The following is a 19,469-nucleotide window of genomic DNA, read 5'->3' as shown; positions in this document are numbered from 1 at the left end:
ATTCACTGGTGGTCACACAGCATAACCCAACAAGTTGGTTCATCAGTTGTATTATTCACACAATCTTAAGCCTCTAGAGAGACCAACAAAAATTGCCATTGCCGACTATATTTCAGGTCGTCAAGGCGGGAATTGGTTAAAGTTTTCAACTAGCAATAATCACGCCTCGGTTTGACCTCATAGGCTACGATACTGCCACTGCGAAGGGATAAAGAGGCTGATTTGCAGAGGGATGGTATAAAACATCTGCACAACCCTGTGCTAGGGTTTGTCAGTGCATATTGGACCCCAAAGTAAGTGAAACCAGTTATGTTGAGGTGGTTGAACTGTTACTCGTCGTGTTTGCTCACTAATACTCAGGTCAATTTAACTTAGATAGAAAAAAATAGATGTTTAAGTGGGATAAACAGATGATGTTTAATACTTTAAGTGATTGTACTTAGTTCGGTAGGTGGGGCTAATTATTTCAATGTCGCCCCAGTGACTCTGCTTTGGACAACAGCGGAAAGTAATTTGTCGTATGTACTTTAGTATTGTATTGTTAAGAGATTCGGTCACACAGCATAACCCAACAAGTTGGTTCATCAGTTGTATTATTCACACAATCTTAAGCCTCTAGAGAGACCAACAAAAATTGCCATTGCCGACTATATTTCAGGTCGTCAAGGCGGGAATTGGTTAAAGTTTTCAACTAGCAATAATCACGCCTCGGTTTGACCTCATAGGCTACGATACTGCCACTGCGAAGGGATAGGGAGGCTGATTTGCAGAGGGATGGTATGAAACATCTGCACAACCCTTTGCTAGGGTTTGTCAGTGCATATTGGACCCCAAAGTAAGTGAAACCAGTTATGTTGAGGTGGTTATACTGTTACTCGTCGTGTTTGCTCACTAATAGTCAGGTCAATTTAACTGAGATAGAAAAAAATAGATGTTTAAGTGGGATAAACAGATGATGTTTAATACTTTAAGTGATTGTACTTAGTTCGGTAGGTGGGGCTAATTATTTCAATGTCGCCCCAGTGACTCTGCTTTGGACAAGAGCGGAAAGTAATTTGTCGTATGTACTTTAGTATTGTATTGTTAAGAGATTCACTGGTGGTCACACAGCATAACCCAACAAGTTGGTTCATCAGTTGTATTATTCACACAATCTTAAGCCTCTAGAGAGACCAACAAAAATTGCCATTGCTGACTATGTTTCAGGTCGTCAAGGCAGGAATTGGTTAAAGTTTTCAACTAGCAATAATCACGCCTCGGGTTGACCTCATAGGCTACGATACTGCCACTGCGAAGGGATAGGGAGGCTGATTTGCAGAGGGATGGTATAAAACATCTGCACAACCCTTTGCTAGGGTTTGTCAGTGCATATTGGACCCCAAAGTAAGTGAAACCAGTTATGTTAAGGTGGTTATACTGTTACTCGTCGTGTTTGCTCATTAATAGTCAGGTCAATTTAACTGAGATAGAAAAAAACAGATGTTTAAGTGGGATAAACAGATGATGTTTAATATTTTAAGTGATTGTACTTAGTTCGGTAGGTGGGGCTAATTATTTCAATGTCGCCCCAGTGACTATGGTTTGGGCAACACTCGAAAGTAATTTGGCATGTGTACTTTAGTATTGAATTGTTAAGAGATTCTCTTGTGGTCACACTGCATAACCCAACAAGTTGGTTCATCAGTTGTATTATTCACAGAATCTTAAGCCTCTATAGAGACCAACAAAAATTGCCATTGCCGACTATATTTCAGGTCGTCAAGGCGGGAATTGGTTAAAGTTTTCAACTAGCAATAATCACGCCTCGGTTTGACCTCATAGGCTACGATACTGCCACTGCGAAGGGATAAAGAGGCTGATTTGCAGAGGGATGGTATAAAACATCTGCACAACCCTGTGCTAGGGTTTGTCAGTGCATATTGGACCCCAAAGTAAGTGAAACCAGTTATGTTGAGGTGGTTATACTGTTACTCGTCGTGTTTGCTCACTAATAGTCAGGTCAATTTAACTGAGATAGAAAAAAATAGATGTTTAAGTGGGATAAACAGATGATGTTTAATACTTTAAGTGATTGTACTTAGTTCGGTAGGTGGGGCTAATTATTTCAATGTCGCCCCAGTGACTCTGCTTTGGACAAGAGCGGAAAGTAATTTGTCGTATGTACTTTAGTATTGTATTGTTAAGAGATTCACTGGTGGTCACACAGCATAACCCAACAAGTTGGTTCATCAGTTGTATTATTCACACAATCTTAAGCCTCTAGAGAGACCAACAAAAATTGCCATTGCCGACTGTATTTCAGGTCGTCAAGGCGGGAATTGGTTAAAATTTTCAACTAGCAATAATCACGCCTCGGTTTGACCTCATAGGCTACGATACTGCCACTGCGAAGGGATAAAGAGGCTGATTTGCAGAGGGATGGTATAAAACATCTGCACAACCCTTTGCTAGGGTTTGTCAGTGCATATTGGACCCCAAAGTAAGTGAAACCAGTTATGTTGAGGTGGTTATACTGTTACTCGTCGTGTTTGCTCATTAATAGTCAGGTCAATTTAACTGAGATAGAAAAAAATAGATGTTTAAGTGGGATAAACAGATGATGTTTAATATTTTAAGTGATTGTACTTAGTTCGGTAGGTGGGGCTAATTATTTCAATGTCGCCCCAGTGACTATGGTTTGGGCAACACTCGAAAGTAATTTGGCATGTGTACTTTAGTATTGAATTGTTAAGAGATTCTCTTGTGGTCACACTGCGTAACCCAACAAGTTGGTTCATCAGTTGTATTATTCACACAATCTTAAGCCTCTATAGAGACCAACAAAAATTGCCATTGCCGACTATATTTCAGGTCGTCAAGGCAGGAATTGGTTAAAGTTTTCAACTAGCAATAATCACGCCTCGGTTTGACCTCATAGGCTACGATACTGCCACTGCGAAGGGATAAAGAGGCTGATTTGCAGAGGGATGGTATAAAACATCTGCACAACCCTGTGCTAGGGTTTGTCAGTGCATATTGGACCCCAAAGTAAGTGAAACCAGTTATGTTGAGGTGGTTGAACTGTTACTCGTCGTGTTTGCTCACTAATAGTCAGGTCAATTTAACTGAGATAGAAAAAAATAGATGTTTAAGTGGGATAAACAGATGATGTTTAATACTTTAAGTGATTGTACTTAGTTCGGTAGGTGGGGCTAATTATTTCAATGTCGCCCCAGTGACTCTGCTTTGGACAAGAGCGGAAAGTAATTTGTCGTATGTACTTTAGTATTGTATTGTTAAGAGATTCACTGGTGGTCACACAGCATAACCCAACAAGTTGGTTCATCAGTTGTATTATTCACACAATCTTAAGCCTCTAGAGAGACCAACAAAAATTGCCATTGCCGACTGTATTTCAGGTCGTCAAGGCCGGAATTGGTTAAAGTTTTCAACTAGCAATAATCACGCCTCGGATTCACCTCATAGGCTACGATACTGCCACTGCGAAGGGATAGGGAGGCTGATTTGCAGAGGGATGGTATGAAACATCTGCACAACCCTTTGCTAGGGTTTGTCAGTGCATATTGGACCCCAAAGTAAGTGAAACCAGTTATGTTGAGGTGGTTATACTGTTACTCGTCGTGTTTGCTCACTAATAGTCAGGTCAATTTAACTGAGATAGAAAAAAATAGATGTTTAAGTGGGATAAACAGATGATGTTTAATACTTTAAGTGATTGTACTTAGTTCGGTAGGTGGGGCTAATTATTTCAATGTCGCCCCAGTGACTCTGCTTTGGACAAGAGCGGAAAGTAATTTGTCGTATGTACTTTAGTATTGTATTGTTAAGAGATTCACTGGTGGTCACACAGCATAACCCAACAAGTTGGTTCATCAGTTGTATTATTCACACAATCTTAAGCCTCTAGAGAGACCAACAAAAATTGCCATTGCTGACTATGTTTCAGGTCGTCAAGGCAGGAATTGGTTAAAGTTTTCAACTAGCAATAATCACGCCTCGGGTTGACCTCATAGGCTACGATACTGCCACTGCGAAGGGATAGGGAGGCTGATTTGCAGAGGGATGGTATAAAACATCTGCACAACCCTTTGCTAGGGTTTGTCAGTGCATATTGGACCCCAAAGTAAGTGAAACCAGTTATGTTAAGGTGGTTATACTGTTACTCGTCGTGTTTGCTCATTAATAGTCAGGTCAATTTAACTGAGATAGAAAAAAACAGATGTTTAAGTGGGATAAACAGATGATGTTTAATATTTTAAGTGATTGTACTTAGTTCGGTAGGTGGGGCTAATTATTTCAATGTCGCCCCAGTGACTATGGTTTGGGCAACACTCGAAAGTAATTTGGCATGTGTACTTTAGTATTGAATTGTTAAGAGATTCTCTTGTGGTCACACTGCATAACCCAACAAGTTGGTTCATCAGTTGTATTATTCACAGAATCTTAAGCCTCTATAGAGACCAACAAAAATTGCCATTGCCGACTATATTTCAGGTCGTCAAGGCGGGAATTGGTTAAAGTTTTCAACTAGCAATAATCACGCCTCGGTTTGACCTCATAGGCTACGATACTGCCACTGCGAAGGGATAAAGAGGCTGATTTGCAGAGGGATGGTATAAAACATCTGCACAACCCTGTGCTAGGGTTTGTCAGTGCATATTGGACCCCAAAGTAAGTGAAACCAGTTATGTTGAGGTGGTTATACTGTTACTCGTCGTGTTTGCTCACTAATAGTCAGGTCAATTTAACTGAGATAGAAAAAAATAGATGTTTAAGTGGGATAAACAGATGATGTTTAATACTTTAAGTGATTGTACTTAGTTCGGTAGGTGGGGCTAATTATTTCAATGTCGCCCCAGTGACTCTGCTTTGGACAAGAGCGGAAAGTAATTTGTCGTATGTACTTTAGTATTGTATTGTTAAGAGATTCACTGGTGGTCACACAGCATAACCCAACAAGTTGGTTCATCAGTTGTATTATTCACACAATCTTAAGCCTCTAGAGAGACCAACAAAAATTGCCATTGCCGACTGTATTTCAGGTCGTCAAGGCGGGAATTGGTTAAAATTTTCAACTAGCAATAATCACGCCTCGGTTTGACCTCATAGGCTACGATACTGCCACTGCGAAGGGATAAAGAGGCTGATTTGCAGAGGGATGGTATAAAACATCTGCACAACCCTTTGCTAGGGTTTGTCAGTGCATATTGGACCCCAAAGTAAGTGAAACCAGTTATGTTGAGGTGGTTATACTGTTACTCGTCGTGTTTGCTCATTAATAGTCAGGTCAATTTAACTGAGATAGAAAAAAATAGATGTTTAAGTGGGATAAACAGATGATGTTTAATATTTTAAGTGATTGTACTTAGTTCGGTAGGTGGGGCTAATTATTTCAATGTCGCCCCAGTGACTATGGTTTGGGCAACACTCGAAAGTAATTTGGCATGTGTACTTTAGTATTGAATTGTTAAGAGATTCTCTTGTGGTCACACTGCGTAACCCAACAAGTTGGTTCATCAGTTGTATTATTCACACAATCTTAAGCCTCTATAGAGACCAACAAAAATTGCCATTGCCGACTATATTTCAGGTCGTCAAGGCAGGAATTGGTTAAAGTTTTCAACTAGCAATAATCACGCCTCGGTTTGACCTCATAGGCTACGATACTGCCACTGCGAAGGGATAAAGAGGCTGATTTGCAGAGGGATGGTATAAAACATCTGCACAACCCTGTGCTAGGGTTTGTCAGTGCATATTGGACCCCAAAGTAAGTGAAACCAGTTATGTTGAGGTGGTTGAACTGTTACTCGTCGTGTTTGCTCACTAATAGTCAGGTCAATTTAACTGAGATAGAAAAAAATAGATGTTTAAGTGGGATAAACAGATGATGTTTAATACTTTAAGTGATTGTACTTAGTTCGGTAGGTGGGGCTAATTATTTCAATGTCGCCCCAGTGACTCTGCTTTGGACAAGAGCGGAAAGTAATTTGTCGTATGTACTTTAGTATTGTATTGTTAAGAGATTCACTGGTGGTCACACAGCATAACCCAACAAGTTGGTTCATCAGTTGTATTATTCACACAATCTTAAGCCTCTAGAGAGACCAACAAAAATTGCCATTGCCGACTGTATTTCAGGTCGTCAAGGCCGGAATTGGTTAAAGTTTTCAACTAGCAATAATCACGCCTCGGATTCACCTCATAGGCTACGATACTGCCACTGCGAAGGGATAAAGAGGCTGATTTGCAGAGGGATGGTATAAAACATCTGCACAACCCTTTGCTAGGGTTTGTCAGTGCATATTGGACCCCAAAGTAAGTGAAACCAGTTATGTTAAGGTGGTTATACTGTTACTCGTCGTGTTTGCTCATTAATAGTCAGGTCAATTTAACTGAGATAGAAAAAAATAGATGTTTAAGTGGGATAAACAGATGATGTTTAATATTTTAAGTGATTGTACTTAGTTCGGTAGGTGGGGCTAATTATTTCAATGTCGCCCCAGTGACTATGGTTTGGGCAACACTCGAAAGTAATTTGGCATGTGTACTTTAGTATTGAATTGTTAAGAGATTCTCTTGTGGTCACACTGCATAACCCAACAAGTTGGTTCATCAGTTGTATTATTCACACAATCTTAAGCCTCTATAGAGACCAACAAAAATTGCCATTGCCGACTATATTTCAGGTCGTCAAGGCGGGAATTGGTTAAAGTTTTCAACTAGCAATAATCACGCCTCGGTTTGACCTCATAGGCTACGATACTGCCACTGCGAAGGGATAAAGAGGCTGATTTGCAGAGGGATGGTATAAAACATCTGCACAACCCTGTGCTAGGGTTTGTCAGTGCATATTGGACCCCAAAGTAAGTGAAACCAGTTATGTTGAGGTGGTTATACTGTTACTCGTCGTGTTTGCTCACTAATAGTCAGGTCAATTTAACTGAGATAGAAAAAAATAGATGTTTAAGTGGGATAAACAGATGATGTTTAATACTTTAAGTGATTGTACTTAGTTCGGTAGGTGGGGCTAATTATTTCAATGTCGCCCCAGTGACTCTGCTTTGGACAACAGCGGAAAGTAATTTGTCGTATGTACTTTAGTATGTAATTGTTAAGAGATTCACTTGTGGTCATACTGCATAACCCAACAAGTTGGTTCATCAGTTGTATTATTCACACAATCTTAAGCCTCTATAGAGACCAACAAAAATTGCCATTGCCGACTATATTTCAGGTCGTCAAGGCGGGAATTGGTTAAAGTTTTCAACTAGCAATAATCACGCCTCGGTTTGACCTCATAGGCTACGATACTGCCACTGCGAAGGGATAAAGAGGCTGATTTGCAGAGGGATGGTATAAAACATCTGCACAACCCTGTGCTAGGGTTTGTCAGTGCATATTGGACCCCAAAGTAAGTGAAACCAGTTATGTTGAGGTGGTTATACTGTTACTCGTCGTGTTTGCTCATTAATAGTCAGGTCAATTTAACTGAGATAGAAAAAAATAGATGTTTAAGTGGGATAAACAGATGATGTTTAATATTTTAAGTGATTGTACTTAGTTCGGTAGGTGGGGCTAATTATTTCAATGTCGCCCCAGTGACTATGGTTTGGGCAACACTCGAAAGTAATTTGGCATGTGTACTTTAGTATTGAATTGTTAAGAGATTCTCTTGTGGTCACAGTGCATAACCCAACAAGTTGGTTCATCAGTTGTATTATTCACACAATCTTAAGCCTCTATAGAGACCAACAAAAATTGCCATTGCCGACTATATTTCAGGTCGTCAAGGCGGGAATTGGTTAAAGTTTTCAACTAGCAATAATCACGCCTCGGTTTGACCTCATAGGCTACGATACTGCCACTGCGAAGGGATAAAGAGGCTGATTTGCAGAGGGATGGTATAAAACATCTGCACAACCCTGTGCTAGGGTTTGTCAGTGCATATTGGACCCCAAAGTAAGTGAAACCAGTTATGTTGAGGTGGTTATACTGTTACTCGTCGTGTTTGCTCATTAATAGTCAGGTCAATTTAACTGAGATAGAAAAAAATAGATGTTTAAGTGGGATAAACAGATGATGTTTAATATTTTAAGTGATTGTACTTAGTTCGGTAGGTGGGGCTAATTATTTCAATGTCGCCCCAGTGACTATGGTTTGGGCAACACTCGAAAGTAATTTGGCATGTGTACTTTAGTATTGAATTGTTAAGAGATTCTCTTGTGGTCACACTGCATAACCCAACAAGTTGGTTCATCAGTTGTATTATTCACACAATCTTAAGCCTCTATAGAGACCAACAAAAATTGCCATTGCCGACTATATTTCAGGTCGTCAAGGCGGGAATTGGTTAAAGTTTTCAACTAGCAATAATCACGCCTCGGTTTGACCTCATAGGCTACGATACTGCCACTGCGAAGGGATAAAGAGGCTGATTTGCAGAGGGATGGTATAAAACATCTGCACAACCCTTTGCTAGGGTTTGTCAGTGCATATTGGACCCCAAAGTAAGTGAAACCAGTTATGTTAAGGTGGTTATACTGTTACTCGTCGTGTTTGCTCATTAATAGTCAGGTCAATTTAACTGAGATAGAAAAAAATAGATGTTTAAGTGGGATAAACAGATGATGTTTAATATTTTAAGTGATTGTACTTAGTTCGGTAGGTGGGGCTAATTATTTCAATGTCGCCCCAGTGACTATGGTTTGGGCAACACTCGAAAGTAATTTGGCATGTGTACTTTAGTATTGAATTGTTAAGAGATTCTCTTGTGGTCACACTGCATAACCCAACAAGTTGGTTCATCAGTTGTATTATTCACACAATCTTAAGCCTCTATAGAGACCAACAAAAATTGCCATTGCCGACTATATTTCAGGTCGTCAAGGCGGGAATTGGTTAAAGTTTTCAACTAGCAATAATCACGCCTCGGTTTGACCTCATAGGCTACGATACTGCCACTGCGAAGGGATAGGGAGGCTGATTTGCAGAGGGATGGTATAAAACATCTGCACAACCCTTTGCTAGGGTTTGTCAGTGCATATTGGACCCCAAAGTAAGTGAAACCAGTTATGTTGAGGTGGTTATACTGTTACTCGTCGTGTTTGCTCACTAATAGTCAGGTCAATTTAACTGAGATAGAAAAAAATAGATGTTTAAGTGGGATAAACAGATGATGTTTAATACTTTAAGTGATTGTACTTAGTTCGGTAGGTGGGGCTAATTATTTCAATGTCGCCCCAGTGACTCTGCTTTGGACAACAGCGGAAAGTAATTTGTCGTATGCACTTTAGTATTGTATTGTTAAGAGATTCACTGGTGGTCACACAGCATAACCCAACAAGTTGGTTCATCAGTTGTATTATTCACACAATCTTAAGCCTCTAGAGAGACCAACAAAAATTGCCATTGCCGACTATATTTCAGGTCGTCAAGGCGGGAATTGGTTAAAGTTTTCAACTAGCAATAATCACGCCTCGGTTTGACCTCATAGGCTACGATACTGCCACTGCGAAGGGATAAAGAGGCTGATTTGCAGAGGGATGGTATAAAACATCTGCACAACCCTGTGCTAGGGTTTGTCAGTGCATATTGGACCCCAAAGTAAGTGAAACCAGTTATGTTGAGGTGGTTGAACTGTTACTCGTCGTGTTTGCTCACTAATACTCAGGTCAATTTAACTTAGATAGAAAAAAATAGATGTTTAAGTGGGATAAACAGATGATGTTTAATACTTTAAGTGATTGTACTTAGTTCGGTAGGTGGGGCTAATTATTTCAATGTCGCCCCAGTGACTCTGCTTTGGACAACAGCGGAAAGTAATTTGTCGTATGTACTTTAGTATTGTATTGTTAAGAGATTCGGTCACACAGCATAACCCAACAAGTTGGTTCATCAGTTGTATTATTCACACAATCTTAAGCCTCTAGAGAGACCAACAAAAATTGCCATTGCCGACTATATTTCAGGTCGTCAAGGCGGGAATTGGTTAAAGTTTTCAACTAGCAATAATCACGCCTCGGTTTGACCTCATAGGCTACGATACTGCCACTGCGAAGGGATAAAGAGGCTGATTTGCAGAGGGATGGTATAAAACATCTGCACAACCCTGTGCTAGGGTTTGTCAGTGCATATTGGACCCCAAAGTAAGTGAAACCTGTTATGTTGAGGTGGTTGAACTGTTACTCGTCGTGTTTGCTCACTAATAGTCAGGTCAATTTAACTGAGATAGAAAAAAATAGATGTTTAAGTGGGATAAACAGATGATGTTTAATACTTTAAGTGATTGTACTTAGTTCGGTAGGTGGGGCTAATTATTTCAATGTCGCCCCAGTGACTCTGCTTTGGACAAGAGCGGAAAGTAATTTGTCGTATGTACTTTAGTATTGTATTGTTAAGAGATTCACTGGTGGTCACACAGCATATCCCAACAAGTTGGTTCATCAGTTGTATTATTCACACAATCTTAAGCCTCTAGAGAGACCAACAAAAATTGCCATTGCCGACTGTATTTCAGGTCGTCAAGGCGGGAATTGGTTAAAGTTTTCAACTAGCAATAATCACGCCTCGGTTTGACCTCATAGGCTACGATACTGCCACTGCGAAGGGATAAAGAGGCTGATTTGCAGAGGGATGGTATAAAACATCTGCACAACCCTGTGCTAGGGTTTGTCAGTGCATATTGGACCCCAAAGTAAGTGAAACCTGTTATGTTGAGGTGGTTGAACTGTTACTCGTCGTGTTTGCTCACTAATAGTCAGGTCAATTTAACTGAGATAGAAAAAAATAGATGTTTAAGTGGGATAAACAGATGATGTTTAATACTTTAAGTGATTGTACTTAGTTCGGTAGGTGGGGCTAATTATTTCAATGTCGCCCCAGTGACTCTGCTTTGGACAAGAGCGGAAAGTAATTTGTCGTATGTACTTTAGTATTGTATTGTTAAGAGATTCACTGGTGATCACACAGCATAACCCAACAAGTTGGTTCATCAGTTGTATTATTCACACAATCTTAAGCCTCTAGAGAGACCAACAAAAATTGCCATTGCCGACTATATTTCAGGTCGTCAAGGCGGGAATTGGTTAAAGTTTTCAACTAGCAATAATCACGCCTCGGTTTGACCTCATAGGCTACGATACTGCCACTGCGAAGGGATAGGGAGGCTGATTTGCAGAGGGATGGTATAAAACATCTGCACCACCATTTGCTAGGGTTTGTCAGTGCATATTGGACCCCAAAGTAAGTGAAACCAGTTATGTTGAGGTGGTTATACTGTTACTCGTCGTGTTTGCTCACTAATAGTCAGGTCAATTTAACTGAGATAGAAAAAAATAGATGTTTAAGTGGGATAAACAGATGATGTTTAATACTTTAAGTGATTGTACTTAGTTCGGTAGGTGGGGCTAATTATTTCAATGTCGCCCCAGTGACTATGGTTTGGGCAACACTCGAAAGTAATTTGGCATGTGTACTTTAGTATTGAATTGTTAAGAGATTCTCTTGTGGTCACACTGCATAACCCAACAAGTTGGTTCATCAGTTGTATTATTCACACAATCTTAAGCCTCTAGAGAGACCAACAAAAATTGCCATTGCCGACTGTATTTCAGGTCGTCAAGGCGGGAATTGGTTAAAGTTTTCAACTAGCAATAATCACGCCTCGGTTTGACCTCATAGGCTACGATACTGCCACTGCGAAGGGATAAAGAGGCTGATTTGCAGAGGGATGGTATAAAACATCTGCACAACCCTGTGCTAGGGTTTGTCAGTGCATATTGGACCCCAAAGTAAGTGAAACCTGTTATGTTGAGGTGGTTGAACTGTTACTCGTCGTGTTTGCTCACTAATAGTCAGGTCAATTTAACTGAGATAGAAAAAAATAGATGTTTAAGTGGGATAAACAGATGATGTTTAATACTTTAAGTGATTGTACTTAGTTCGGTAGGTGGGGCTAATTATTTCAATGTCGCCCCAGTGACTCTGCTTTGGACAAGAGCGGAAAGTAATTTGTCGTATGTACTTTAGTATTGTATTGTTAAGAGATTCACTGGTGGTCACACAGCATATCCCAACAAGTTGGTTCATCAGTTGTATTATTCACACAATCTTAAGCCTCTAGAGAGACCAACAAAAATTGCCATTGCCGACTGTATTTCAGGTCGTCAAGGCGGGAATTGGTTAAAGTTTTCAACTAGCAATAATCACGCCTCGGTTTGACCTCATAGGCTACGATACTGCCACTGCGAAGGGATAAAGAGGCTGATTTGCAGAGGGATGGTATAAAACATCTGCACAACCCTGTGCTAGGGTTTGTCAGTGCATATTGGACCCCAAAGTAAGTGAAACCTGTTATGTTGAGGTGGTTGAACTGTTACTCGTCGTGTTTGCTCACTAATAGTCAGGTCAATTTAACTGAGATAGAAAAAAATAGATGTTTAAGTGGGATAAACAGATGATGTTTAATACTTTAAGTGATTGTACTTAGTTCGGTAGGTGGGGCTAATTATTTCAATGTCGCCCCAGTGACTCTGCTTTGGACAAGAGCGGAAAGTAATTTGTCGTATGTACTTTAGTATTGTATTGTTAAGAGATTCACTGGTGGTCACACAGCATAACCCAACAAGTTGGTTCATCAGTTGTATTATTCACACAATCTTAAGCCTCTAGAGAGACCAACAAAAATTGCCATTGCCGACTATATTTCAGGTCGTCAAGGCGGGAATTGGTTAAAGTTTTCAACTAGCAATAATCACGCCTCGGTTTGACCTCATAGGCTACGATACTGCCACTGCGAAGGGATAAAGAGGCTGATTTGCAGAGGGATGGTATAAAACATCTGCACAACCCTTTGCTAGGGTTTGTCAGTGCATATTGGACCCCAAAGTAAGTGAAACCAGTTATGTTAAGGTGGTTATACTGTTACTCGTCGTGTTTGCTCATTAATAGTCAGGTCAATTTAACTGAGATAGAAAAAAATAGATGTTTAAGTGGGATAAACAGATGATGTTTAATATTTTAAGTGATTGTACTTAGTTCGGTAGGTGGGGCTAATTATTTCAATGTCGCCCCAGTGACTATGGTTTGGGCAACACTCGAAAGTAATTTGGCATGTGTACTTTAGTATTGAATTGTTAAGAGATTCTCTTGTGGTCACACTGCATAACCCAACAAGTTGGTTCATCAGTTGTATTATTCACACAATCTTAAGCCTCTATAGAGACCAACAAAAATTGCCATTGCCGACTATATTTCAGGTCGTCAAGGCGGGAATTGGTTAAAGTTTTCAACTAGCAATAATCACGCCTCGGTTTGACCTCATAGGCTACGATACTGCCACTGCGAAGGGATAGGGAGGCTGATTTGCAGAGGGATGGTATAAAACATCTGCACAACCCTTTGCTAGGGTTTGTCAGTGCATATTGGACCCCAAAGTAAGTGAAACCAGTTATGTTGAGGTGGTTATACTGTTACTCGTCGTGTTTGCTCACTAATAGTCAGGTCAATTTAACTGAGATAGAAAAAAATAGATGTTTAAGTGGGATAAACAGATGATGTTTAATACTTTAAGTGATTGTACTTAGTTCGGTAGGTGGGGCTAATTATTTCAATGTCGCCCCAGTGACTCTGCTTTGGACAACAGCGGAAAGTAATTTGTCGTATGCACTTTAGTATTGTATTGTTAAGAGATTCACTGGTGGTCACACAGCATAACCCAACAAGTTGGTTCATCAGTTGTATTATTCACACAATCTTAAGCCTCTAGAGAGACCAACAAAAATTGCCATTGCCGACTATATTTCAGGTCGTCAAGGCGGGAATTGGTTAAAGTTTTCAACTAGCAATAATCACGCCTCGGTTTGACCTCATAGGCTACGATACTGCCACTGCGAAGGGATAAAGAGGCTGATTTGCAGAGGGATGGTATAAAACATCTGCACAACCCTGTGCTAGGGTTTGTCAGTGCATATTGGACCCCAAAGTAAGTGAAACCAGTTATGTTGAGGTGGTTGAACTGTTACTCGTCGTGTTTGCTCACTAATACTCAGGTCAATTTAACTTAGATAGAAAAAAATAGATGTTTAAGTGGGATAAACAGATGATGTTTAATACTTTAAGTGATTGTACTTAGTTCGGTAGGTGGGGCTAATTATTTCAATGTCGCCCCAGTGACTCTGCTTTGGACAAGAGCGGAAAGTAATTTGTCGTATGTACTTTAGTATTGTATTGTTAAGAGATTCACTGGTGGTCACACAGCATATCCCAACAAGTTGGTTCATCAGTTGTATTATTCACACAATCTTAAGCCTCTAGAGAGACCAACAAAAATTGCCATTGCCGACTGTATTTCAGGTCGTCAAGGCGGGAATTGGTTAAAGTTTTCAACTAGCAATAATCACGCCTCGGTTTGACCTCATAGGCTACGATACTGCCACTGCGAAGGGATAAAGAGGCTGATTTGCAGAGGGATGGTATAAAACATCTGCACAACCCTGTGCTAGGGTTTGTCAGTGCATATTGGACCCCAAAGTAAGTGAAACCAGTTATGTTGAGGTGGTTATACTGTTACTCGTCGTGTTTGCTCACTAATAGTCAGGTCAATTTAACTGAGATAGGAAAAAATAGATGTTTAAGTGGGATAAACAGATGATGTTTAATACTTTAAGTGATTGTACTTAGTTCGGTAGGTGGGGCTAATTATTTCAATGTCGCCCCAGTGACTCTGCTTTGGACAACAGCGGAAAGTAATTTGTCGTATGTACTTTAGTATGGAATTGTTAAGAGATTCACTTGTGGTCACACTGCATAACCCAACAAGTTGGTTCATCAGTTGTATTATTCACACAATCTTAAGCCTCTAGAGAGACCAACAAAAATTGCCATTGCCGACTATATTTCAGGTCGTCAAGGCGGGAAGTGGTTAAAGTTTTCAACTAGCAATAATCACGCCACGGTTTGACCTCATAGGCTACGATACTGCCACTGCGAAGGGATAAAGAGGCTGATTTGCAGAGGGATGGTATAAAACATCTGCACAACCCTTTGCTAGGGTTTGTCAGTGCATATTGGACCCCAAAGTAAGTGAAACCAGTTATGTTGAGGTGGTTATACTGTTACTCGTCGTGTTTGCTCATTAATAGTCAGGTCAATTTAACTGAGATAGAAAAAAATAGATGTTTAAGTGGGATAAACAGATGATGTTTAATATTTTAAGTGATTGTACTTAGTTCGGTAGGTGGGGCTAATTATTTCAATGTCGCCCCAGTGACTATGGTTTGGGCAACACTCGAAAGTAATTTGGCATGTGTACTTTAGTATTGAATTGTTAAGAGATTCTCTTGTGGTCACAGTGCATAACCCAACAAGTTGGTTCATCAGTTGTATTATTCACACAATCTTAAGCCTCTATAGAGACCAACAAAAATTGCCATTGCCGACTATATTTCAGGTCGTCAAGGCGGGAATTGGTTAAAGTTTTCAACTAGCAATAATCACGCCTCGGTTTGACCTCATAGGCTACGATACTGCCACTGCGAAGGGATAAAGAGGCTGATTTGCAGAGGGATGGTATAAAACATCTGCACAACCCTGTGCTAGGGTTTGTCAGTGCATATTGGACCCCAAAGTAAGTGAAACCAGTTATGTTGAGGTGGTTATACTGTTACTCGTCGTGTTTGCTCATTAATAGTCAGGTCAATTTAACTGAGATAGAAAAAAATAGATGTTTAAGTGGGATAAACAGATGATGTTTAATATTTTAAGTGATTGTACTTAGTTCGGTAGGTGGGGCTAATTATTTCAATGTCGCCCCAGTGACTATGGTTTGGGCAACACTCGAAAGTAATTTGGCATGTGTACTTTAGTATTGAATTGTTAAGAGATTCTCTTGTGGTCACACTGCATAACCCAACAAGTTGGTTCATCAGTTGTATTATTCACACAATCTTAAGCCTCTATAGAGACCAACAAAAATTGCCATTGCCGACTATATTTCAGGTCGTCAAGGCGGGAATTGGTTAAAGTTTTCAACTAGCAATAATCACGCCTCGGTTTGACCTCATAGGCTACGATACTGCCACTGCGAAGGGATAAAGAGGCTGATTTGCAGAGGGATGGTATAAAACATCTGCACAACCCTTTGCTAGGGTTTGTCAGTGCATATTGGACCCCAAAGTAAGTGAAACCAGTTATGTTAAGGTGGTTATACTGTTACTCGTCGTGTTTGCTCATTAATAGTCAGGTCAATTTAACTGAGATAGAAAAAAATAGATGTTTAAGTGGGATAAACAGATGATGTTTAATATTTTAAGTGATTGTACTTAGTTCGGTAGGTGGGGCTAATTATTTCAATGTCGCCCCAGTGACTATGGTTTGGGCAACACTCGAAAGTAATTTGGCATGTGTACTTTAGTATTGAATTGTTAAGAGATTCTCTTGTGGTCACACTGCATAACCCAACAAGTTGGTTCATCAGTTGTATTATTCACACAATCTTAAGCCTCTATAGAGACCAACAAAAATTGCCATTGCCGACTATATTTCAGGTCGTCAAGGCGGGAATTGGTTAAAGTTTTCAACTAGCAATAATCACGCCTCGGTTTGACCTCATAGGCTACGATACTGCCACTGCGAAGGGATAGGGAGGCTGATTTGCAGAGGGATGGTATAAAACATCTGCACAACCCTTTGCTAGGGTTTGTCAGTGCATATTGGACCCCAAAGTAAGTGAAACCAGTTATGTTGAGGTGGTTATACTGTTACTCGTCGTGTTTGCTCACTAATAGTCAGGTCAATTTAACTGAGATAGAAAAAAATAGATGTTTAAGTGGGATAAACAGATGATGTTTAATACTTTAAGTGATTGTACTTAGTTCGGTAGGTGGGGCTAATTATTTCAATGTCGCCCCAGTGACTCTGCTTTGGACAACAGCGGAAAGTAATTTGTCGTATGCACTTTAGTATTGTATTGTTAAGAGATTCACTGGTGGTCACACAGCATAACCCAACAAGTTGGTTCATCAGTTGTATTATTCACACAATCTTAAGCCTCTAGAGAGACCAACAAAAATTGCCATTGCCGACTATATTTCAGGTCGTCAAGGCGGGAATTGGTTAAAGTTTTCAACTAGCAATAATCACGCCTCGGTTTGACCTCATAGGCTACGATACTGCCACTGCGAAGGGATAAAGAGGCTGATTTGCAGAGGGATGGTATAAAACATCTGCACAACCCTGTGCTAGGGTTTGTCAGTGCATATTGGACCCCAAAGTAAGTGAAACCAGTTATGTTGAGGTGGTTGAACTGTTACTCGTCGTGTTTGCTCACTAATACTCAGGTCAATTTAACTTAGATAGAAAAAAATAGATGTTTAAGTGGGATAAACAGATGATGTTTAATACTTTAAGTGATTGTACTTAGTTCGGTAGGTGGGGCTAATTATTTCAATGTCGCCCCAGTGACTCTGCTTTGGACAACAGCGGAAAGTAATTTGTCGTATGTACTTTAGTATTGTATTGTTAAGAGATTCGGTCACACAGCATAACCCAACAAGTTGGTTCATCAGTTGTATTATTCACACAATCTTAAGCCTCTAGAGAGACCAACAAAAATTGCCATTGCCGACTATATTTCAGGTCGTCAAGGCGGGAATTGGTTAAAGTTTTCAACTAGCAATAATCACGCCTCGGTTTGACCTCATAGGCTACGATACTGCCACTGCGAAGGGATAAAGAGGCTGATTTGCAGAGGGATGGTATAAAACATCTGCACAACCCTTTGCTAGGGTTTGTCAGTGCATATTGGACCCCAAAGTAAGTGAAACCAGTTATGTTGAGGTGGTTATACTGTTACTCGTCGTGTTTGCTCACTAATAGTCAGGTCAATTTAACTGAGATAGAAAAAAATAGATGTTTAAGTGGGATAAACAGATGATGTTTAATACTTCAAGTGATTGTACTTAGTTCGGTAGGTGGGGCTAATTATTTCAATGTCGCCCCAGTGACTCTGCTTTGGACAACAGCGGAAAGTAATTTGTCGTATGTACTTTAGTATTGTATTGTTAAGAGATTCACTGGTGGTCACACAGCATAACCCAACAAGTTGGTTCATCAGTTGTATTATTCACACAATCTTAAGCCTCTAGAGAGACCAACAAAAATTGCCATTGCCGACTATATTTCAGGTCGTCAAGGCGGGAATTGGTTAAAGTTTTCAACTAGCAATAATCACGCCTCGGTTTGACCTCATAGGCTACGATACTGCCACTGCGAAGGGATAGGGAGGCTGATTTGCAGAGGGATGGTATGAAACATCTGCACAACCCTTTGCTAGGGTTTGTCAGTGCATATTGGACCCCAAAGTAAGTGAAACCAGTTATGTTGAGGTGGTTATACTGTTACTCGTCGTGTTTGCTCACTAATAGTCAGGTCAATTTAACTGAGATAGAAAAAAATAGATGTTTAAGTGGGATAAACAGATGATGTTTAATACTTTAAGTGATTGTACTTAGTTCGGTAGGTGGGGCTAATTATTTCAATGTCGCCCCAGTGACTCTGCTTTGGACAAGAGCGGAAAGTAATTTGTCGTATGTACTTTAGTATTGTATTGTTAAGAGATTCACTGGTGGTCACACAGCATAACCCAACAAGTTGGTTCATCAGTTGTATTATTCACACAATCTTAAGCCTCTAGAGAGACCAACAAAAATTGCCATTGCTGACTATGTTTCAGGTCGTCAAGGCAGGAATTGGTTAAAGTTTTCAACTAGCAATAATCACGCCTCGGGTTGACCTCATAGGCTACGATACTGCCACTGCGAAGGGATAGGGAGGCTGATTTGCAGAGGGATGGTATAAAACATCTGCACAACCCTTTGCTAGGGTTTGTCAGTGCATATTGGACCCCAAAGTAAGTGAAACCAGTTATGTTAAGGTGGTTATACTGTTACTCGTCGTGTTTGCTCATTAATAGTCAGGTCAATTTAACTGAGATAGAAAAAAATAGATGTTTAAGTGGGATAAACAGATGATGTTTAATATTTTAAGTGATTGTACTTAGTTCGGTAGGTGGGGCTAATTATTTCAATGTCGCCCCAGTGACTATGGTTTGGGCAACACTCGAAAGTAATTTGGCACGTGTACTTTAGTATTGAATTGTTAAGAGATTCTCTTGTGGTCACACTGCATAACCCAACAAGTTGGTTCATCAGTTGTATTATTCACACAATCTTAAGCCTCTATAGAGACCAACAAAAATTGCCATTGCCGACTATATTTCAGGTCGTCAAGGCGGGAATTGGTTAAAGTTTTCAACTAGCAAGAATCACGCCTCGGTTTGACCTCATAGGCTACGATACTGCCACTGCGAAGTGATAAAGAGGCTGATTTGCAGAGGGATGGTATAAAACATCTGCACAACCCTGTGCTAGGGTTTGTCAGTGCATATTGGACCCCAAAGTAAGTGAAACCAG

The 19,469-nt window shown here is 40.2% G+C and overlaps 36 non-coding genes across 36 annotated transcripts; all 36 read right to left on the bottom strand.

Annotated features, from left to right (window-relative positions):
- Positions 1–70: 70 nt before the first annotated feature.
- Positions 71–210, bottom strand: LOC128445209 (U4 spliceosomal RNA). Its single transcript, XR_008339296.1, has one exon. It is a non-coding gene; the product is annotated as a U4 spliceosomal RNA (small nuclear RNA).
- Positions 211–612: 402 nt separating this feature from the next.
- On the bottom strand, positions 613–752 carry LOC128445207 (U4 spliceosomal RNA). The gene has a single exon (XR_008339295.1). It is a non-coding gene; the product is annotated as a U4 spliceosomal RNA (small nuclear RNA).
- A 408-nt stretch (positions 753–1,160) lies between these two features.
- On the bottom strand, positions 1,161–1,300 carry LOC128445317 (U4 spliceosomal RNA). The gene has a single exon (XR_008339401.1). It is a non-coding gene; the product is annotated as a U4 spliceosomal RNA (small nuclear RNA).
- Positions 1,301–1,708: 408 nt separating this feature from the next.
- Positions 1,709–1,848, bottom strand: LOC128445344 (U4 spliceosomal RNA). Its single transcript, XR_008339425.1, has one exon. It is a non-coding gene; the product is annotated as a U4 spliceosomal RNA (small nuclear RNA).
- A 408-nt stretch (positions 1,849–2,256) lies between these two features.
- Positions 2,257–2,396, bottom strand: LOC128445276 (U4 spliceosomal RNA). Its single transcript, XR_008339360.1, has one exon. It is a non-coding gene; the product is annotated as a U4 spliceosomal RNA (small nuclear RNA).
- Positions 2,397–2,804: 408 nt separating this feature from the next.
- Positions 2,805–2,944, bottom strand: LOC128445281 (U4 spliceosomal RNA). The gene has a single exon (XR_008339365.1). It is a non-coding gene; the product is annotated as a U4 spliceosomal RNA (small nuclear RNA).
- Positions 2,945–3,352: 408 nt separating this feature from the next.
- On the bottom strand, positions 3,353–3,492 carry LOC128445312 (U4 spliceosomal RNA). The gene has a single exon (XR_008339396.1). It is a non-coding gene; the product is annotated as a U4 spliceosomal RNA (small nuclear RNA).
- Positions 3,493–3,900: 408 nt separating this feature from the next.
- Positions 3,901–4,040, bottom strand: LOC128445316 (U4 spliceosomal RNA). Its single transcript, XR_008339400.1, has one exon. It is a non-coding gene; the product is annotated as a U4 spliceosomal RNA (small nuclear RNA).
- A 408-nt stretch (positions 4,041–4,448) lies between these two features.
- LOC128445342 (U4 spliceosomal RNA) lies at positions 4,449–4,588 on the bottom strand. The gene has a single exon (XR_008339423.1). It is a non-coding gene; the product is annotated as a U4 spliceosomal RNA (small nuclear RNA).
- A 408-nt stretch (positions 4,589–4,996) lies between these two features.
- On the bottom strand, positions 4,997–5,136 carry LOC128445275 (U4 spliceosomal RNA). The gene has a single exon (XR_008339359.1). It is a non-coding gene; the product is annotated as a U4 spliceosomal RNA (small nuclear RNA).
- A 408-nt stretch (positions 5,137–5,544) lies between these two features.
- Positions 5,545–5,684, bottom strand: LOC128445280 (U4 spliceosomal RNA). The gene has a single exon (XR_008339364.1). It is a non-coding gene; the product is annotated as a U4 spliceosomal RNA (small nuclear RNA).
- A 408-nt stretch (positions 5,685–6,092) lies between these two features.
- On the bottom strand, positions 6,093–6,232 carry LOC128445311 (U4 spliceosomal RNA). Its single transcript, XR_008339395.1, has one exon. It is a non-coding gene; the product is annotated as a U4 spliceosomal RNA (small nuclear RNA).
- A 408-nt stretch (positions 6,233–6,640) lies between these two features.
- LOC128445341 (U4 spliceosomal RNA) lies at positions 6,641–6,780 on the bottom strand. The gene has a single exon (XR_008339422.1). It is a non-coding gene; the product is annotated as a U4 spliceosomal RNA (small nuclear RNA).
- A 408-nt stretch (positions 6,781–7,188) lies between these two features.
- LOC128445340 (U4 spliceosomal RNA) lies at positions 7,189–7,328 on the bottom strand. Its single transcript, XR_008339421.1, has one exon. It is a non-coding gene; the product is annotated as a U4 spliceosomal RNA (small nuclear RNA).
- Positions 7,329–7,736: 408 nt separating this feature from the next.
- On the bottom strand, positions 7,737–7,876 carry LOC128445339 (U4 spliceosomal RNA). The gene has a single exon (XR_008339420.1). It is a non-coding gene; the product is annotated as a U4 spliceosomal RNA (small nuclear RNA).
- A 408-nt stretch (positions 7,877–8,284) lies between these two features.
- LOC128445338 (U4 spliceosomal RNA) lies at positions 8,285–8,424 on the bottom strand. The gene has a single exon (XR_008339419.1). It is a non-coding gene; the product is annotated as a U4 spliceosomal RNA (small nuclear RNA).
- A 408-nt stretch (positions 8,425–8,832) lies between these two features.
- LOC128445337 (U4 spliceosomal RNA) lies at positions 8,833–8,972 on the bottom strand. The gene has a single exon (XR_008339418.1). It is a non-coding gene; the product is annotated as a U4 spliceosomal RNA (small nuclear RNA).
- A 408-nt stretch (positions 8,973–9,380) lies between these two features.
- Positions 9,381–9,520, bottom strand: LOC128445206 (U4 spliceosomal RNA). Its single transcript, XR_008339294.1, has one exon. It is a non-coding gene; the product is annotated as a U4 spliceosomal RNA (small nuclear RNA).
- A 402-nt stretch (positions 9,521–9,922) lies between these two features.
- LOC128445205 (U4 spliceosomal RNA) lies at positions 9,923–10,062 on the bottom strand. The gene has a single exon (XR_008339293.1). It is a non-coding gene; the product is annotated as a U4 spliceosomal RNA (small nuclear RNA).
- Positions 10,063–10,470: 408 nt separating this feature from the next.
- On the bottom strand, positions 10,471–10,610 carry LOC128445251 (U4 spliceosomal RNA). Its single transcript, XR_008339336.1, has one exon. It is a non-coding gene; the product is annotated as a U4 spliceosomal RNA (small nuclear RNA).
- Positions 10,611–11,018: 408 nt separating this feature from the next.
- LOC128445204 (U4 spliceosomal RNA) lies at positions 11,019–11,158 on the bottom strand. Its single transcript, XR_008339292.1, has one exon. It is a non-coding gene; the product is annotated as a U4 spliceosomal RNA (small nuclear RNA).
- Positions 11,159–11,566: 408 nt separating this feature from the next.
- On the bottom strand, positions 11,567–11,706 carry LOC128445249 (U4 spliceosomal RNA). The gene has a single exon (XR_008339334.1). It is a non-coding gene; the product is annotated as a U4 spliceosomal RNA (small nuclear RNA).
- A 408-nt stretch (positions 11,707–12,114) lies between these two features.
- On the bottom strand, positions 12,115–12,254 carry LOC128445248 (U4 spliceosomal RNA). The gene has a single exon (XR_008339333.1). It is a non-coding gene; the product is annotated as a U4 spliceosomal RNA (small nuclear RNA).
- A 408-nt stretch (positions 12,255–12,662) lies between these two features.
- On the bottom strand, positions 12,663–12,802 carry LOC128445202 (U4 spliceosomal RNA). Its single transcript, XR_008339290.1, has one exon. It is a non-coding gene; the product is annotated as a U4 spliceosomal RNA (small nuclear RNA).
- A 408-nt stretch (positions 12,803–13,210) lies between these two features.
- On the bottom strand, positions 13,211–13,350 carry LOC128445330 (U4 spliceosomal RNA). The gene has a single exon (XR_008339412.1). It is a non-coding gene; the product is annotated as a U4 spliceosomal RNA (small nuclear RNA).
- Positions 13,351–13,758: 408 nt separating this feature from the next.
- LOC128445201 (U4 spliceosomal RNA) lies at positions 13,759–13,898 on the bottom strand. The gene has a single exon (XR_008339289.1). It is a non-coding gene; the product is annotated as a U4 spliceosomal RNA (small nuclear RNA).
- A 408-nt stretch (positions 13,899–14,306) lies between these two features.
- LOC128445247 (U4 spliceosomal RNA) lies at positions 14,307–14,446 on the bottom strand. Its single transcript, XR_008339332.1, has one exon. It is a non-coding gene; the product is annotated as a U4 spliceosomal RNA (small nuclear RNA).
- Positions 14,447–14,854: 408 nt separating this feature from the next.
- Positions 14,855–14,994, bottom strand: LOC128445314 (U4 spliceosomal RNA). The gene has a single exon (XR_008339398.1). It is a non-coding gene; the product is annotated as a U4 spliceosomal RNA (small nuclear RNA).
- A 408-nt stretch (positions 14,995–15,402) lies between these two features.
- Positions 15,403–15,542, bottom strand: LOC128445318 (U4 spliceosomal RNA). The gene has a single exon (XR_008339402.1). It is a non-coding gene; the product is annotated as a U4 spliceosomal RNA (small nuclear RNA).
- Positions 15,543–15,950: 408 nt separating this feature from the next.
- Positions 15,951–16,090, bottom strand: LOC128445307 (U4 spliceosomal RNA). The gene has a single exon (XR_008339391.1). It is a non-coding gene; the product is annotated as a U4 spliceosomal RNA (small nuclear RNA).
- A 408-nt stretch (positions 16,091–16,498) lies between these two features.
- On the bottom strand, positions 16,499–16,638 carry LOC128445296 (U4 spliceosomal RNA). The gene has a single exon (XR_008339380.1). It is a non-coding gene; the product is annotated as a U4 spliceosomal RNA (small nuclear RNA).
- A 408-nt stretch (positions 16,639–17,046) lies between these two features.
- On the bottom strand, positions 17,047–17,186 carry LOC128445200 (U4 spliceosomal RNA). The gene has a single exon (XR_008339288.1). It is a non-coding gene; the product is annotated as a U4 spliceosomal RNA (small nuclear RNA).
- A 402-nt stretch (positions 17,187–17,588) lies between these two features.
- On the bottom strand, positions 17,589–17,728 carry LOC128445199 (U4 spliceosomal RNA). Its single transcript, XR_008339287.1, has one exon. It is a non-coding gene; the product is annotated as a U4 spliceosomal RNA (small nuclear RNA).
- A 408-nt stretch (positions 17,729–18,136) lies between these two features.
- LOC128445198 (U4 spliceosomal RNA) lies at positions 18,137–18,276 on the bottom strand. Its single transcript, XR_008339286.1, has one exon. It is a non-coding gene; the product is annotated as a U4 spliceosomal RNA (small nuclear RNA).
- A 408-nt stretch (positions 18,277–18,684) lies between these two features.
- Positions 18,685–18,824, bottom strand: LOC128445315 (U4 spliceosomal RNA). The gene has a single exon (XR_008339399.1). It is a non-coding gene; the product is annotated as a U4 spliceosomal RNA (small nuclear RNA).
- Positions 18,825–19,232: 408 nt separating this feature from the next.
- On the bottom strand, positions 19,233–19,372 carry LOC128445308 (U4 spliceosomal RNA). The gene has a single exon (XR_008339392.1). It is a non-coding gene; the product is annotated as a U4 spliceosomal RNA (small nuclear RNA).
- Between the last annotated feature and the right edge of the window lie 97 nt (positions 19,373–19,469).

The sequence above is a fragment of the Pleuronectes platessa genome, chromosome 7 (genome assembly GCF_947347685.1).
Source record: "Pleuronectes platessa chromosome 7, fPlePla1.1, whole genome shotgun sequence".
Lineage (NCBI taxonomy): Eukaryota > Metazoa > Chordata > Actinopteri > Pleuronectiformes > Pleuronectidae > Pleuronectes > Pleuronectes platessa.
This window is presented reverse-complemented; position numbering and strand designations above follow the sequence as displayed.